At 46.6% G+C, this 13394-nt stretch overlaps 1 protein-coding gene across 2 annotated transcripts in view; it reads left to right on the top strand.

Annotated features, from left to right (window-relative positions):
- Positions 1–3107: 3107 nt before the first annotated feature.
- Positions 3108–13394, top strand: part of Mapre3 (microtubule associated protein RP/EB family member 3) — a 50081-nt gene continuing 39794 nt past the window's right edge. Inside the window, exon 1 of one of the 2 annotated variants that reach the window (XM_028782926.1) lies at positions 3108–3541. The gene's annotated coding sequence lies outside the window, so the exon portion shown is untranslated. The remainder of the gene's footprint in view (positions 3542–13394) is intronic. The other variant, XM_028782928.1, reaches the window with a different exon arrangement.

The following is a 13394-nucleotide window of genomic DNA, read 5'->3' as shown; positions in this document are numbered from 1 at the left end:
TGCCTTCAGTCAGTATGAGCATACACGTCAGAGGAAACACTTGAGAGTGGAGGGAGGTCCACAAAGAGTGAGGTTCCAGGAGATAGAAAATGCCAGGGTCTTGGTTAGCAGATGACGAGAGCCTTGCCATTAAAACCAAGAGGTAAGGCTGTGTGGAGTGGAAACTTAGCCCCATGGAGTCCATTGTGTTGGATAATGTTTTTCTGGGGCAGACACATGAAGGAGTGTTTTCCTGAAATAGTCAAATAGACAAAGGTGAAAGGCTAATGCAGAGATTTCCCTGAAGTAGCCACAGGAGAGAGGATATTCTGCTAAAGCAAGCATGCAAAAGGACAGGTGATGGAGGATTCTTTTGTTTTTTTTTTTTTAATATTTTTTTGTTTGTTTTTGTTGTTTTGTTTTTGTTTTGAGTCAGGGTTTCTCTGTGTAGCCCTGGCTGTCCTGAAACTCACTCTGTAGACCAGGCTGGCCTCGAACTCAGAAATCCACCTGCCTCAGCCTCCCAAGTGCTGGGATTAAAGGCGTGCACCACCACTGCCCGGCATGATGGAGGATTCTTTGCTAACAACACACACGTATTGGTCTGCCTTACATCACACAGCTGAGCTGCATTTGTCAGGACTCCTTGAACTCAGGATGATTGGATCCACGTTCTGGGCGAGACCCTTGCTGAGGCAAGACACATGGAGGACACATGATGTCTGGAGGGTATAAATAGGACTCGACAGAATGATAGAGAGGGAGCTTGGCTTGCTAGTACAGCTAGCTGCACAATGCTTGTGGGTCTCATGTCTTCCCTGATCTTTGCCTCCCTGAAAGAGGCACAGCTGAGAACTTCTCCTGGTGTTCCTGTTGGTCCCTCCTACTGACTCAAGCCAAGGTTGAGGCCTGGCTGTCTCTGCTAGGTCATATCACTGCTGTTGCTAACCTGACTCTACTCAACTGGACTGCTGATGTATCCAAGAAATGTTTGTGAATGGATCAAGCTGCCGCTAACCTGTGAACTGAACTGCCGATTTCCAGACAACACAGACAGGAGTTGCTCCAAGAACCTTTCTAAACAGGTCCACTTCCTTCATATCCATTTTTTTTCACTACCTCTGGTGGGTGGTGGGCTACAAGGGAAGTTAAAGCATTTAAGAATCATCATTAAAAATAAAGTTTGCTAGCCCAAAAGTTTGGAATAACCAAGATTCAGTTCACAGACCATATGAAGCCCAAGAAAAAGGAAGACCAAAGTGTGGGTGCCTCAGTACTTCTTAGAAGAGGGAACAAAATATTCACAGGAGGAAATATGGAAACAAAGTGTGGAGCAGAAACTGAAGGAAAGGCCATCCAGAGACTGCCCCACCTGGGGATCCATCCCATATACAGTCGCCAAACCCGGACACTATTTCAGGTGCCGGGAAGTGCTTGCAGATAGGAGCCTGATATAGCTGTCTCCTGAGAGGCTCTGCCAGAGCCTGACAAATACTTGTGGATGTTTGCAGCCAACCATTGGACTGAGTGCAGGGTCCCTGATGGAGAAGTTGGGGAAGGGACTGAAGGAGCTGCGGGGGTTTCCAGCCCCATCGGGGGAGCAATAGTGTCAACCGGCCAGACCCTCCCCCAGAGTCCCAGGGACTGGGCCACCAACCAAAGAGTGCACATAGAAGGACCCATGGCTCAGGCCGCATTGTTGGATGTCAGTGGGAGGAACGGCCCTTGAACCTGAGGGTGTTTGATGCCCCAGTGTAGGGGAATGTCAGGGAGGGAAGACAAGAGTGGGTAGGTGGGTGGAGGAGCACCCTCAAAGAGATAGAGGGAGGGGGGAATGGGATGGGGGTTTCTGAAGGGGAGATCTGGAAAGGGAAAAACAATTGAAATGTAAATAAAGAAAATATCCAAAAAATTTAAAAAATAAACTTTGAAAAAATTAAAATTACAGGTGTGGGCCAGCTAAAAGAGTAGCCTTAGTAGTTATGACAAATACGTTCGCAGACAATGAGGAAGGTCTGGGCTCAGAGACTAAGTCCATCCGAGAAAGTGGGAAAGAGTGAAGACCTTTGTCTTCACTTGAGTCAATCACATAAACATTTAGTGGGACTCTCATGTGTGTCACATTCTTTCCGAGCTGCCAGGGAGGCTGATGAATAAGACAGAACTCCTGCCCACCAGGACACAATGTCTGACTGCAGAGACAGAAGTGCAAATGTAAACAAAGGATGCTACTGTAAAATGTGTGTAACAAAGAAGGTGTGTGTAAGGCTGGTTCAGAAGTGACCACAATACATCCGTGGAAGTCTGGGCTTGGCGAGAGAACCAAGCCAAAGAGACCTCAATGGTGTGAGTCATTCAAAATCCCAGAGAGACCAGTGTGGGCCAAGGACCAGTCATTGGGAGGAAGAGGAGGTACCCAAATTGAGCAGATCTACCAAAGCATAGTAGAAACAAAGAATTTAGTAACACGAATGGCCATGTCAAAGGACCTAATTGTGAATAATAGAATCTGCACCAGCTAGTGGGCTAGAGGAAGGAACGAGAGCTGTTGGCAAATGCACTGGAGAGGGACTGTATGGTTGGTAAATACTTAAGGGGATAGTTGACCAAAGATGATGAGCTCACGGTCACTAGACTACAGAAAAGTGCCCCTGTCTTTTGTTTTTGTTTTGTTGTTGAGAGAGTATGTCACTCGTAGCCCAGGATGGCCTTGAACTTTCAGCAATCCTCCTGCTTCCAGCTCTCAAGTTCTGGAATTATAGGTGTGAGTCTATAATCTATAGGCTGGGGAAACCTATCTCAAACAACAACGACACACAAATAAAACCCTGAAATACGTGAATAAAAGCCATTCTGTTAGCTCGACTTAGAGGTAAAGGTGCAGGCTTTCTCATAGGAAGCTAATGGGTGTTTGACTAAGGTAGAGAAAACTACACGTCTTTGAAGATTAGAGTAACAGACTTCAATTGGAAGCCATAAAGCAAGAAAGATCATCAAACCTGGCGTCAGCCCTCCGATGCCAGCGACAAGGACAGACCCTCATCCCGCTACTACTGCGGAATTAGAAGTAAAGGCTTGTTCCTTCTTTGACTACGCAAGGTGGAGGAATTGTTATCCTGTTGCTAAGGAAAAGGGAAGGGGCTGTTCCCAGTTGCCATGGTGACAAGGTAAAAGCGTTCCCTCCGTACCGCCATACGTTTACCAGTCAGTTTTTTCTCCTCGTTGCTATGGAGATCTAGAGGGATTGTTCTCGTCTCCCACACCTCCCGCCGCTGTTGCTAGGACGAGGTAGAGGTAGGGGTTGTCCGCCTCTCGCCGCCTGGTTGTCGTGGAGACGGCGGGTGCCCTGGCCCCGCCCCGCTCCGCCTGACAGCCGCGGCTGCATCGCGCCTGCGCAGTGCTCTCGTCCCCCGCAGTCTCGGTGCGTTGAAGCCGGAGACCGCGGCGGCCTCTGCTAGGACCCTCCGCCCCGGAGCCGCCGGCCGGAGCCGCAGCCTCTGCCGCAGCGCCCCCGCCTCCCATCCCCTCCCCTGCCGTCTCAGCCGGAGCCGCCTCGCGCACTGTGAGTCGGGGCTGAGGCCACGGTCGCCGTGGGGCTGAGTCAGCGGGAGGCCCGGGCCGGGCTGGGGGAGGGGAACCGGGCTCCCCATCCCCGCCGGCCCCCGTCCCCACCCCCACCTGTGTCCCGTTCCGCCAGTCTCCCGTCCTCGGTGTCCTCCTGAGTGGCCTCCGGGCCAGGCCTCCCCAACCACTCCTCCTGCCCTGTCCTCGCAGTCTTCCTCCCTGCGGACCCACCTAGAGGTTCTTCCCCTCTAGATGTGGCGCTGTCGCACCTCTACCTATGGCCTTGTATTTTCCCCCAAACTCCTTCTTGTCTGCCTGCCCTTGTCCCTTGTCCCTTCTCTTTACTGGGACCTGACATCTCCCGGCTTCTAGTTTCCCCAAGTGATAAGCCAGAGAAAGAGTGACGAGGGAGACAGCCAGGTGGAGACTTGGGGGAGGAGGACATTGTATCTGTCCAAACCTTGGGACCCCAAGATACTTACTCACCTGCTCCTGACCCGCTCGTACCAGAATTGGCTTAGGAAAGCAGGCCTGGATAGTTCTAAGTCGCTGCAGAGAGCCGGCACAGCTTTAGGAACAGGGTCAAGCTACGTTGCAATCAGCTACTGTTGGTGCACCGAGATCGTGTGGGGTGGCTTTCTTGTGTGCTGAGCCACTGCCCTGACCACACTGTGCAGGGATGAGAAGGGAGTGGAGGGAGGGGGACATGGTTGGTTTGGGAGCTTAAGTTCTTGTGCTTCCGGTACGTTTTTTGTGGATAAGCATCTTTCAGGATTCTTTAAATGCCTTTTCTTTAAAGGGTCACATTACCACCTTGGTATATGTGAGGTTTGAAGACAGACCTGTATAGCTACAGCAAAGTACTTACTGATTGTAAGAGAGGTTTTGGCAGGACTTGATTTCCAATACCTGTAAATTTGATGGAGAAGTGGGTTTTGACAGTCTGAGCAGAGTGGAGAGGGGGGGCTCTTGGGAGTCTCTCATAGCTCTGAGGCCTATATCCCTACCTCCCATAGCTCTGAGTCTCCGTGGTGGTGATTCCCAGGGTTGCCTTTGCCACCTACCAGCTTGCCGAACCTAGTGTTGAAATGAAGTCCCAAGCTATTTTCTTTTTCCCCAACAAGAAACAACTGAAGTTAGTTTGTGCTCATAGCCAGAAAGTTCATAGACATGCCTGAACTTGAGGGCTCCTAACTACTGTGTATACCTCAATGCCAGCTTCTGTTGGTTCCTTTTTTTCTCTCTCAAATTTCAATGTAGTGTTAGGAAATTAGTGTAAGGCAGTTCTAATGAATAAGAGGCTTTGGGTTTCTTTGGGAGTTTTTGTTTATTTGTTTGTTTGCTTGCTTGCTTAACTCCAGGCCACAAAGGAGGGCATGGTCCACTCGTGGTGAAAGACCCACTCATTGAGAGTTTCTGAGGTTGCCAACAGTGATTTTGCTCCTGGGCTTTGCTCACTCATGGCCTATTGGCAGCTTCCTCAGGGCCACTCCCTGCCCCCATGCTCATCAGATTAGCTTACAGTAGCAAAGACGGCTGTCGCCCTAGTTTTAAACATAGAGATGAAGTTTGGGAAGATTGCAGCCCCCATCCGACAGAAGAGTTTGTTCTGTTTCGAATGCCAGTCTAGGGTTTGGCGGGATGTGCCTGCCTGTGGTACAGTGGGAGCTCTGGGGCCTGGAGTCACATTCCTTCTTCTGGTCCTCTCTGTGTCACATAGCTCACCCAAATACCCGAGGAGGGCAGAAGGAGACAGCTGTGCTGGAGAGCCGCTCTTCCTGGGCTGAGGGTATTTTGGGAATCAGTGTTATTACTGGGGTGGAGGGTGGTGAATTAAGCAAGGAAATGTGTCAAGGCTAGAGTGTGAGGCGCAACGTTCTGTTTGCAGTGTACTATGGGATAGTACCTTTCAGAGCATCAGAATGGCTTTTGTAGGGGTTAATTTGCCTTTGAAATCCATACCAGTGTTTTACGAGATAATGACTTTTAATGCTTTATAAACTGGTCCTCTTAAGAAACAAGACTGAGACCTCTCTTACACACCGAGCCGGCTGCTATTTGTAGGTCATCGTTAAGATCAGGGAGAGGGGCATGATTTGGACCAAGTCAGACCTAGAGCTGAGTGGCATGTTATGGTTTTATAGGACTGCATTTTCTTGATCTTGAGACTAACCTGTAATTTACCCACAGCTTTTATGTAAAGTGTGTGTGTGTGTGTGTGTGTGTGTGAGAGAGAGAGAGAGAGAGAGAGAGAGAGAGAGAGAGAGAGAGATTGTATTCTGAGCTATATCCTAGTTTCAGAAGCAGGAAGTAGCAAGCCTTGAAGGGGAGAGATTTGTGTGTCTTCGAGTTAGAATGTCATTCCCATTGCTGTGATGATGCCAGGGCTGCCTCACCTAAGAGCCCAGGCATTGTCAAGGTGGGGATGGCTGACACCTTTCTCCAATCTCATGCTCTTTGTGGATTTAGGTGATTAATTTAGGTATGCTAGTTATTGAACAAAACAGTTCCCACATGGGAGTCCAGCTCAGAGCCGTAATAGGATACTCTCTGGAAATTTAGCAAACAGCTGGAAGCAAGCATCTTATGAATTATCCCAGAATTTAGGCAAGCAGCATTTTTCAGAAGCTGAGTAGAAGAGCTAAATTTTGGGGCCAAAATGTATGTGTTGTGGTTCATTTATAGAAATGTTTGTTAGGATCTTAGATACACTTTAGAACTGGGCAGGACAGAAGGTGTCCTCATGTTCTCATTTCCGGGTTTTGACAGGAGACTCTAAAAGTTAAGTGATTTGCCCCAAGGTGACTTAACTACTGTAGAGAATACGTGAGAGCACTGCCAACTGTGCACACCATGCAGATGACTGTTGGTGGTTATTAGAGTCTGACTCAGGATTAGAACTCACATTTCCAGACTAGCACTATTCTACACCGCCAGGTTGCAGCGTTTGTCACACTTAATAGTACAAAGGGCTGTAATAAAAATAATTTAGTAGTCTGTAATTAACCCTGTAGACAAAGGCTCCTTTTATTGTCTGAGATGTTGCAAGGCCAGGCAAAATGTAATGGCATAGTGTCTAATTAAATATTTATTCTTGCCACCTTAAAAATAACAATTTTTCCTCACACATTCCTACTTCGGGAGGGTCTTCTTTTTACAACTATGCATCAGCTAACTGAAAGCAAATGCAAAGTTGGGTGTTGACGTCTTCTCGGCTTATCTCAAGGCTGCTGCATTCTGCAAAGAAGAGAGAGCAGACTGAGGCTGACTGGAAGCAAGCCTGAGAGACAGCTTCAGGGCTACCTCCCAGGGCTCAAATGTGGCCTTGCATAGGTCCTGGGAGCCACAGGGACTTTTCATCTCCATCCTTTGGAAACTGAGTTTATCTGGCCTCTCAAATCAGGTGTGTCTGAGCACAAATCCCAGTCCTCCCACTTCTGGCTGTGTGACACTGGGCAGGTTATGTAACCACTAAAGTGTTAAGAGTTTTCATCTGTAGGCTTGGATGATGGCGGTCCCACAGGGTTGTTAGAGGATGTAAGTAGAATAGCTGCTTGGTAGCAGGTAGCAATATTTATTTACATTTACTGGTACCATTAATTTAAAAATAATGTCTCAGTTAGTCATGAGAAGTCCATCCTGAACTAATTCAAAACCTTCCCCGTTCCTCAGGAGCCTTCCTAATGTGTTCGACAGAAGCAGAGATTTGCCCAGTGAAAACTTGAGAGTCACAGTGTCATTTCAACTGCCAAATGAGAGTGAATGCATGAAATGGGCCTTTGTGACCATGCATTCAGCTGACTTGCTTGTCTGACAGAACGGCCAGGCATGAGCAGTTGACTGGAGCAGAGCCCAGGTTTGGTGTGATGTGGTGGTGTTCAGTCCTTCTGCTGGGGAGGCTAGTCTGAGGAATGATCGTAATCTGAAGTAGAAAGGCTGCTGAGTGCTGACTTATTAGTTACCCTCTCGTGGCCCTTGCTTACTTCCTCTACTGTGAGAGGTGCACCTTGAACCATGACTTCACTCAGATCAGTTTCTATACTTGTGGGATACAGAGGTCATGGGAAAAGAGCCCTTCCTCCCAGCCTGGAAACCTCCTCCCTGAGTGAGGAGAGGTAAGGGAGGTCATTCTGGATGGAGCAGCTTCAGAAAGGCCTTTACCAGGGCAAGCCATTCTGTTGGCAAAACGTAGATGGATCTGAATTCCTGGATCAAGCCCACATCCATATACAGGCTCTGTGGTAGGTGGAGTGGTCCCCCGGCATGTGCAGCATGCTCCATCCCCAGTACTGTAAATAAATTTGGAAAGGATCTACCTCTGGGAAGACAGATGTGGGCATGGGGAAGGGAAAAGAGACGCAACAGAGAACTTTTAATTCCTATACTTTCGTGTTTGACCTGTTGTAAGATACACTGCTGCCGGACTTAGAGGAGAGCAGGTAGACTCGATAGTGCACATGACCCCATCAACACATCTTCATAGAAAACCCTCGGGGAGTGGCCAGCGATGGAGCAGATAGTGCTAGCTTGCTTCCTCCCTCAGACTAAGCCAGTGTGCAGACCTGACTCGTGAGTGAGGAAGGGCCCTCTGAAGTGGCTGCTTCCCCAGCAGCCAGCTCCATGGAGTGCCTGCCTCATCCGTCTCCTTGCCCCTTTACTCCCCTTTTGAGAATCATCCCTTCCTCTTGACAGCTAAAGTAACCATTACTTCCTAATAAGGTCATTTAATTTCACCATTGACCAAAGCAGCATCTGCCCACGTGACCTTTACAAGTCTGTGAGCTGGACGTGGCACCATATGTGGAATCCCAGAACTCAGAACAACCTGGGCTACATAGTGAGTCTGTTTCTCAAATAATAACAACATATTAAGTCCTGTGCCTCTTACCAAAGAGCTTGACTCTTCAGGGGACCTAACTGAAGTATGGACACACTCGGTGACGATAGCTGCATTCCCTCTCAGCTGCACTCTTGGCTGGTCCTCTTACTCAACATTGACAGCTTCTGGTGGAAATGACTAATAAGGGGCTGGCTCGGTGGTTAAGGCACTTGTCGTTCTGGAGCCTGGGTTCAGTTCCCAGCACCCGCATGTTGGCTCACGACCATCTGTAGGAACTCAGGCAGTGTATACACATGCAGGCGAAACAGTCAAGCGTATAAACCAAGTAAAAAGAAAGAAGAAAGAAATGACTACCATGGTGTGATAAGAATTCACTAAGTGGCCGGGTGGTGGTGGTGCACGCCTGTAATCCCAGCACTTGGGAGGCAGAGGCAGGCAGATTTCTGAGTTCAAGGCCAGCCTGGTCTACAGAGTGAGTTCCAGGACAGCCAGGGCTATACAGAGAAACCCTGTCTCGAAAAAAACAAAAAAGAATTCACTAAGTGATATTGAATTTTTAATTTTGTCATCAGTTGGCCATTGTCTTTTTTTAGCCAGGTGCCCTGTTGATTATAGAAAGATGACACACTTATTGCTTGAGCATATGCTGTGGGTGCTTACCCAGAAGGAGTGTGGATTACACTGACTAATTTACAGTCGATCACCCAGTCTTTCTTTAGCTGAGAGTACAAATCTGCATGGTAGCCCAGGGTTGACGAGGCATCCTACGGCCAAGGGTGGGTTTCCCCGTGTGAAGCTGGCTGGTCAGCTCTTGCCACGCATTACTGGATCCTGGTCTCACTAGCACCATGCCCTACCAACTTTGCTGAGCTGCCTAGACATTACTTGCCAACATCTTACCATCAGGGTTTTAGCTCTGGAAGCTTCATTTCCCTCACATAAAGAAGGACTCAGCCCATCTGAAGGGTTCTGACTCCACATAGACTGTTTTTCATGAAACTATTTCTTAATATGTAGGAAATACATACCACTTATAAGTTATGATTAAGATAACTGAGCAAGAAGCACAACTCCAAATCTGCCTAGTAATTTAGACTATATACATATATATACACCCACATCCACACAGAGAGCCTTAAAAGGATCATAAATTGCCGTTTTCAGACTATTTAGGGCCTTTGGTTAAACGTGTATTTAAAACTACATAGATTTTTATTAATACATCAGTATTAATAATATAAAATATTTGAAACAGTGAATTGTTGGCAGCCAGAAATGCTGGGCATGGTGGCCCACACCTTTAATTTCAGCATTTGGGAAGCAGAAATAGGCAGATCTCTGTGAGTTCAAAGCCAGCCTGGTCTGTGTACTGGTCTGTATAGGCTAGCCAGGGCTACAGTGTGAACCCTGCTACAATTGTCTCAATCTTCCCCCACCCCCAAAACTTAAGTAAAACAACCAGAAGTATAAGACATGGGGGACTGGTCAAGTTCACAGAAATAAAATACTACATAAGCATTAAAAACATACAGGCATAGTGGCACGTGTCTGTAATCCTATCCCTCGATGGACTGAGGCAGGAAGATCCAAGTACAAGGCCAGCCTGATTGTACCCCAAGCCCCTGTCTCAAACACACACACACTCACGCATACAGTTCACACACACATACTCACTTATACACTCACACACACATATTCAAACACATACAGTCACACACATACACTCATGCATTCACACACAGCACATATTTACACACACATACACTTTTACACACTCACACATATTCACACACACAGTCACACACATACACACATATACACATACACACACATACACACACTTACTGACTTCAGAACTTTTTATATGACCACTGGAAAAAAGCAAGCTATGAAATAGTATGTCAAGGATGCCATTCTATTAAAATTTAAAATATCAGGAAGGTACCCACCAATTATAAATATCACTGAGTATGTATTGCTGTTTTTTCTTAATGTCTTTCAGTGTTTCTTAACATTTTAAACCAGTGACATATATTCCATGTAATAGAGAAATCACTAAAAACAAAACAAAAAAACCACAAGATGTTTAGTCTTTAAAATGTTTTACAGTATGTATTTATTGAGGGCTGTGCACACACTATGAGGACAGCTCATAAGATGGTTCTCTTGTTTTTTCCTTCAACCACATGGGGCTTGGAGATTGAACTCAGGTCCTCAGACTTGGCTGAAATCACCTTTACTCACTGAGCCATCTTGCATTCCCTCCCCCATCCCCTGCATTCAGGGTATTTATTTAAGTTTTGTTTGTTTATTTTAAGGCAGGGTCTTCTATGTCCCAGGCTGAGTTCAAACTTGCTACACACTGGAAGATAACCTTAAATTTCAGATCCCTCAGCCTCTGTAGTAAAGCACTGAGATCATGTGGCACCGTACCTGGGTTTATGAGTTGCTTAGGTTCGTCCATGTTAGGCAAGTGCTCTCTGCCTACTGAGCTACAGTCCTAGTCTGGTATTTAGCGTTTTAATGGCTATTTGGTTTTTCTGTGGCCAGGATTTTATGTAGTTCTCTGAGGTGTTTCTTTAGGTGGCCACGTCATTTATCTTTTGAGAGAGCACAGCATGTGCCTTATGCATGTTGGATGGATGTGTCTTAAAAACACAGATGAACATCTTTGAGTCCATCTACAGATGAAACAATCTCTCTTGAAGAAATAAAATGTAAAATAATTGTTATAAGAACATGAAAATTGGGCTGGAAAAATGGCTTAGCAGTTAAGAGTACTGACTGCTCTTGCAGAAGACCCAGGCTCAGTTGTCAGCACATGTGAGAGTTCTTACCGCCCTCTGGAACTCCAGTTCAAGAACACCCAGCTTCCTCTCCTGGCTTCCTTGGACACAACACATATGTGGTACATATACATACAAACAGAGAAGGCATACAAATAAAAATATATGCACAAAATAAAAAATAAATCTATTTTAAACTGGGTTTTAAAATAGCCTTATTTCCTCTTAACTTTCGCTGTTTACATTTCTTGCCTGGCATTGATCAGGGTTCTGTTTGCCTAGCATTGATCAGGGTTCTGTTTTTGGTGACCTGCTTCCCTCCCATGTCTCTCCAGATTCTCTGAGTGGCCAGATGCCCAGTGCTCTGGGGCCTTCCTGTAGGCTTTACTTTGTGTTGGGTGTATGTATTCCTGCCCAAACTGTCTCTGCTCAGACCAGCATGGTCTCCTTCCTTTCTCTGTCCATGGTCCCATTCATTTGGCCATCAGCTCAGAGACCCCTTGTTCTTCCGGGATAGACATGGTTGTCTAGGTTAGGCTTTTGCCAGTAGTGGAGACTGTTCAACTTTAAATGCTAGAGAAGAAAGATCCTAACATCCGGGGGATCCAGGACATGGAGTTGAAGAACATATGGCCTGTCCCACAGCTTGGCCTGTGCTACACTGAATGTTTGCTAAGCAGGATGTTTCTCTTCCTCCAAGTGATTCTGACTACCCTAACACTTATCCCAGACGGGGCAGATGCCAAGCCTTGCTGCCTGGAATTATTAGCACAAGTCTTTGGATCTGTCTGGCTAGAAAGCTCCACTACCAAGTGATTGTTGAATAAGCAGTCACCTTATCATGAGATCATTGTTGCCCCGGTCACCTTGTAATATGATATAGTTATAATATAATGCCCTAGTCACCTTGTAGTGGTGTTTCCTGCTGGGTAAGAAGTGAAATCTTAGCTGGTTTTGAGTCAGCAAGATCACAGTTAAGATGAATGTGTGTGTTGCCGTGTGGAAGAGGCAGGTCTTGGACCACTAGATGAAATCCAATATTCCTTCCAGTATGAGCAGTGTTGTGCTGAAGGCTTATCTCCAGGGGTGTAAATTGTACCTTGTAGCCAGACTTCCCTGCAGCACCAGACTCTTGGCTACTAGCCCTCATCCCCTTCCTTGACGGTTATTGCCATCTGCCAAGGACTCTGATTTTGTCTCTGGTTTGTTCTGATTTTAAATCATTAGAGGTCATAACCAGAAGCTTGCACTTGGGGTATTCTATTAGCACCTGTAAGTGACAGGACCACTGCTAAGGATGGAGATGTGTTGTGCTGGCCCCAAAATAGCAAGCTACGGTGCTTTGAGACACTTGATAAGACCCGTGTTCCCCAAAAGGTGTAGTTTCCAGGTTTATAGGTTATTCTTATGAATGTGCATGTTATCTTCACGAGGCCTTGTGAGTAGAGTCAACAAGTACCTCAAGTGTTTTCTATGATGTGTATGCGTTATACATGTATGTATGCAGCATGTGTGACTGTTATTATCCAGCTAACTTTCAGTTAGAGTCTAGTATTACAGTGATTTTGAAGAGGTCTTCACATATTTAATGGCCCTCATATCTTAGCTGGTGAATTTAACCAACCAAAAAGCAAAACTTGAAGTTGCCACTTACTGAGAATACTGTGCTGAATCCAGTGAAAAGATGTGTAGTCGTAGCATTAGGTATTACAGTGGGCGGTCATTGCCTTAGGTATTACAGCTAATCCTCTTGTGCCCTCCTGCTCCACCCGCTCCACCCGCTTGACCCTGACCCTGACCCTGACCCTGACTTAGAGGATAAGGGAGGCTATGCCAAGGCAGTCTGCGGGTACAAGGCTGCTTTATAGAACTGAGCACAAAAAGACTTTAGCACCTACTGGAGCCAATCTCCTATGATTATATACCATGGGACAGTTGTATTGGAGACAACTGTCAGTACAAAGGGGAAAGGGACAGAAAAAAAACTGTCTTTGAGATACAGGAAAGGGCCTTCACAGGCAAGTGCTCTTCTCCCTCTGAGACTGATGGGAAAAATATAGCTTTTCGATGGGCAGTGGTGGTGCACGCCTTTAATCCCAGCACTTGGGAGGCAGAGGCAGGCGGATTTCTGAGTTCGAGGCCAGCCTGGTCTATAGAGTGAGTTCCAGGACAGCCAGGGCTCCACAGAGAAACCCTGTCTCGAAAAACCAAAAAAAAAAAAAAAA

The sequence above is a fragment of the Grammomys surdaster genome, unplaced genomic scaffold (genome assembly GCF_004785775.1).
Source record: "Grammomys surdaster isolate TR1022 unplaced genomic scaffold, NIH_TR_1.0 946, whole genome shotgun sequence".
Taxonomy (NCBI): domain Eukaryota; kingdom Metazoa; phylum Chordata; class Mammalia; order Rodentia; family Muridae; genus Grammomys; species Grammomys surdaster.
This window is presented reverse-complemented; position numbering and strand designations above follow the sequence as displayed.